At 32.2% G+C, this 5,000-nt stretch overlaps 1 long non-coding RNA gene and 3 other non-coding genes across 4 annotated transcripts in view; 3 read left to right on the top strand and 1 right to left on the bottom strand.

The window, feature by feature from the left end:
• Nucleotides 1-791: 791 nt before the first annotated feature.
• TRNAT-GGU lies at nt 792-863 on the bottom strand. Its single transcript has one exon. It is a non-coding gene; the product is annotated as a tRNA-Thr (tRNA).
• A 1,266-nt stretch (nt 864-2,129) lies between these two features.
• TRNAY-GUA lies at nt 2,130-2,213 on the top strand. The gene has a single exon. It is a non-coding gene; the product is annotated as a tRNA-Tyr (tRNA).
• A 439-nt stretch (nt 2,214-2,652) lies between these two features.
• On the top strand, nt 2,653-2,726 carry TRNAD-GUC. Its single transcript has one exon. It is a non-coding gene; the product is annotated as a tRNA-Asp (tRNA).
• Nucleotides 2,727-4,119: 1,393 nt separating this feature from the next.
• LOC122647884 overlaps nt 4,120-5,000 on the top strand; it is a 1,148-nt gene continuing 267 nt past the window's right edge. Inside the window, exons 1-2 of the long non-coding RNA XR_006330988.1 lie at nt 4,120-4,547; nt 4,599-5,000. The exon at nt 4,599-5,000 is cut by the window's right edge and continues 267 nt beyond it. This is a non-coding gene — a long non-coding RNA (uncharacterized LOC122647884). The remainder of the gene's footprint in view (nt 4,548-4,598) is intronic.

The following is a 5,000-nucleotide window of genomic DNA, read 5'->3' on the forward strand; positions in this document are numbered from 1 at the left end:
TCTGATATCTGATATATATAAATCATATATTATATAGATAATATCTAAACTTATCTTTTTCTGGAATTGGAATCAAAGTCAAAGAAAGATATTGAAAAATAGCTGGCTCTTATGTTGTGACTCGGAATAAACCTTTCTTTGCGGAGGAAGGGAATGGCAATTTCTTCCTATGGAAGATTCAGGAACAAGAGGATTCAATCGGAAATATCGACAAATTCTTGCGTAGTCCAAGCATATAAAATTTTTAAATGATCCCCTACTACATCTCTATCGAATTTTCATATTTATTATCAGAATAGCGGAAACAGCCATGATTCAATGGGTCAGATCCACTTACTTTTTCTTTTGTTGATTTCTAATTTTTACATTTTTACAATAGAATTGATTTGATTGGAATAATGGACAAAGTAGGAATATTTGGTGATTCCTAATTGGAATTAGGTAGATATTCTATCTATGTCCTAGGACCAAAAATCTTTCATAATGAAAATGAATAGGAGTATAGTCTGTAGTGACATAGTCATCCTCCCAGGGATGACTTCTCATATCATTCTAATTGTATTGAACAAATAATGAACAAATGTTCATAGAACTATATAACTTATATATATTTTATATATTTTAAGTTATACTATAAGTTAACTTATTAGTATAATATATTATTAGTATTATCTTATTAGTATACCTTATTAATTAGTGGGCAGTTACTTTATGATATTATATTACAAATATCAACAATATCTCTATTCTCCGCTCAAAAATGAAGGCTAAGACTGGAGTTTTGTGGAAAGAGCCCCTTATCGGATTTGAACCGATGACTTACGCCTTACCATGGCGTTACTCTACCGCTGAGTTAAAAGGGCCTCTTTGATGAAATTCCTGAATATTAGCCGCTAGCCACTATGAGTCTAGCGCATCTACCTATCTATATCTATAGAATATATGTACATATATATATATGTGCATAGCGACTCGTTCAGGAAGAAAAAGAGTGACTTGGGAAGTCTAGGGTAAGGTAAAAAAAAATGGTTAATAAAATTTTTATTGATATTTGAGAAATATCAATGAAATGAATTGCGACCTTAATCTAATTGCTTTTTTTGAATTGCCTCCCATCAGAACGAGATTCATTTGATTGATATATGTACTGTACCAATACGACATAAATTCAAAAAATTTCATTGAATCGTCTGATGAAGAGATTCGATTCGCGCCCCGAACCGACAAATTCTTATCTTATAGAAAATAGAAAAAAAATTGGATTACTTTACTTGTTGATCCAATCCCAGATTTACAAGTTCTACATAATATTATATATTATCCTTTTTTTTGAATCAATCAAAAAAAAAAAAAAAAAGAAACTTTCTATCATTTATGAATTTCCTGGCTTAGCGTGAAATAAAGATAGGTATATCTTAATAATGAATTAAATGAAAGTTGAAGAAAGGGAGTTTAACCCTTTTTCTGTCGGACAAATCATTCCCTCAGGGGATCTTATACTTATATTTTTATTTTATTAAAAAAAAATCCTAATAAAAATACTAATAAATAGAAATACTGAATTTTTATTTAAATATATTTAATTATTATTAATTAAATAATAATAAAATAATTCAAAAAATTTTCTTTTTTATTTCATTTTTCATTTTATTACATTTAAATTTATATTCTATTTAGAATTCTATTATTATTATTAATATTCTAATACTAATATTATATTAGAATTATTAGAATTTCTTTTTTTTTTTTTTATTCTATCATTACATAGAAATATAGAATATCATTTTCTCTATTCTATCATTCTATCTATAGAATGGTTAATGGTTCATGAATGACGAATCAAAAAAATTCTATGGTCGATGGAATGAATCATGAAAGTCGGAAAGATTCTTCGGATCTAGTCATACCATTACATTATATTGAATATTGACAATTCCAAAAAACTGTTCATACTATGAGATGAGCATAGTATGATGGCAGTCAGGCAGGTATGCCCCCATCGTCTAGCGGTTTAGGACATCTCTCTTTCAAGGAGGCAGCGGGGATTCGACTTCCCCTGGGGGTAGGGTAGGGTACTACGAAAGGAAGTTGATCATAGATTATCAATAAACCTAGAATTGATTCTTCCTGGGTCGATGCCCGAGCGGTTAATGGGGACGGACTGTAAATTCGTTGGCAATATGTCTACGCTGGTTCAAATCCAGCTCGGCCCAATAATTCGCCGATTCATCATGAGGATGATATAATCAATTTGTCCTCCAGAAATGTTTCATATGGAGGAATAGGAATAAAAAAAAGAGTCCATTTATTTTATTTGTTTTTGTTCCCACATATTCTGTTTTAATGATCTAGATGCATGTCATGATCTCTAAGTATAAGGAAAGTAATAGTAATATAGTAAATTTAAATTGTAAATAAAGAAGGAAAGAAAAACAAAAAAGAGTCTTTTTTCATTGAAAGATTGATTATCAATCGATTGGGCAATAACCCAAGGATTACTGGATTACTAGTAATCGGTGTCGCTCTCACTAAAGTCCATATCTATGTGGATATCAATATATCACTCGTGTCTCTGTTACAAGACAGCGATTCTAAATAGAAATGGTTTGAATAAAATCATAAGAATATATATGCTGTACACCCCCAATCCCTGGGATTGTAGTTCAATCGGTTAGAGCACCGCCCTGTCAAGGCGGAAGCTGCGGGTTCGAGTCCCGTCAGTCCCGACCTAGTATCCGATGAATCCATCAATTTATCTCTCCATTTTCTGTGAAGAGGGGGACAGAGAGTGGGATCTAATTCCCAGTGGGGATCTTTATTTCTTTTTCTTATCGAATAAATACGGGAATTTCCATTCCATCAACTAGTACCGATTGCCGGGGGAGAGATATATTTAGTACAATTGTTGGTAGCACCCTATTTAGGTTAGGATTCCAAGAGATACGGTACCGGTCTGGCTTTTCCGATTGTTCCCGATCCATGGAATAGAATAGCCATATGTTTCCGGGGAGCACATACACAAATTGGATTTCTTTATTATACGATACAAAATTACATAATTACCCCGACAGAATACTTTCAGATTAAACCTACCTCCCTTTCTAGCTCCGACTTTGTGTAATATCAATTACACATTGGAAAGAAGCTATCTATCTCATTCAAGCACCGAACTTTTGATAGAGGTGTCCCAATAAGGGGGATATTCCTAAAAAAAAAGATCAAAATCAAACTAAGATCCTACCCTTCTTAGTGAGGGAATGAAGAATCTTTTTTCCTCTTATGGTCCCACCGAAGAAAGAACAAACTCCAAAAAAATAGTGAATTTGTCAGAATATTAGATCTTTTATACGGGAACCCGTCTTTCTCACACTTCTTTATTTATCATTTAGAATTAGATCATCAAAAAACGGAGTTTAAAATCCAAGATCTTACCCTTTCCATTTCACTTTTATTGTTTGGGTTTGTGACCAATGGAAGTCGAAGACGAGTCAGACGATACCCCATCAGATGATTGTATAAGGAAAATGGTAGGTTATAGAAAAGAATGAAAAATTCAACGAAATTTTTGATTGGATCTGGGATCCTATTTTGGATTCGGTATGGATAAAAGATCTTCCTATGTTATACTATTCAATATTCAATTCTCGATGATGAATCGATTTGATAGCTCAGATATTGTTATTCATGATATTGATCCGATTCAATATCATCGGGATCCAATTCATCCCATTGAATTTACAGAAGAAAGATTTATCATCTCTATGGGATTAGATCCCGAGTTATTGCGAAGTAAAAAAAACAATGAGATTCTATTATGGAAGTAAATATTCTCGCATTTATTGCTACTGTACTCTTCGTTCTAGTTCCTACTGCCTTTTTACTTATCATCTACGTAAAAACAGTCAGTCAAAATAATTAGTTTGAATTAAACTTGACCTCTTAGTTCTTATCAATGATTGAAAGAATGAAAGAAATTCAAATTCCCCGTGTTAAATGAAATGTGCGGACTAGAATCAGTAGTCTATGAGATCCGATAGTATGGTAGAAAGAAATATATGAACCTTTCTACCACACTATCTATTATTGTATTGTATATTGTATAAAATATTGTATTACAGTTGTGCTTTATATATCTTTATAAAGATATAGTATTAAAGTATATAGGCTTACTATAGAATATAGATGTAATATGTATCTTCATATATGTACATATAAATTACGTATACAGATATGTAATTTACATGTACATAGCACCCTAATTCTATTTCTTCGCTACATCCATTTGATTTGTATTAATTCAGATCAATCTGAAATAATCGAATGTAAATTCTTACTCTTACGTCTCTAATTCCTGGGTTTCTGATTATTTCCAATATGGATGACGGGATCTATCGAAAGAATCAATGTAAGTATGTGCATATCTTATATAAAAGAAAAAACCAAGTAATCCTTGTAATCCTTTTTAGTATTTCGAAGAAGTAATTGGTTGAGCCGTTCACAGATGATCCAAGGAGTTCTAGGAGAACTTCTTCGGATTTGGAAAAGGAGTAGTGGAGACCACCCATTTTTAAGGCTTGAACCATGATATGAGATATGAGGTGAGTCGATAAACGATAAAGTAGAAATAAGATTTCTAAAATCTAAAACAAATGGATGGTAAGTGTGCGTGAATCGTCTAACGCACGATCTTATTATGCGTAGTACCTCGTTGGACAACCACAATGTCTATGTTGCCTCCCGTAGAAAGTATGTATCTACGTAATAACAGAACGACTTCCTCTTTGAAGAGGAAAAGAAGTAAAAAAAAGGGGGGGTCGGCTGCTCTTCATTAGAATATCCATATATAATTCTGGTAAGAGCCAGTTCATCGGAATAGAATATTCAAATTCGGTTGGAAAAACTTTCCTATTATCTAGATCCCTTTTCCTTTCGAAATAGGAACACGGGAATTCTTGAAATAGTTGTTTGATTGAAAAGTTATTATTTGTAATAATACATTA

Source organism: Telopea speciosissima, unplaced genomic scaffold (assembly GCF_018873765.1).
Source record: "Telopea speciosissima isolate NSW1024214 ecotype Mountain lineage unplaced genomic scaffold, Tspe_v1 Tspe_v1.0257, whole genome shotgun sequence".
Taxonomy (NCBI): domain Eukaryota; kingdom Viridiplantae; phylum Streptophyta; class Magnoliopsida; order Proteales; family Proteaceae; genus Telopea; species Telopea speciosissima.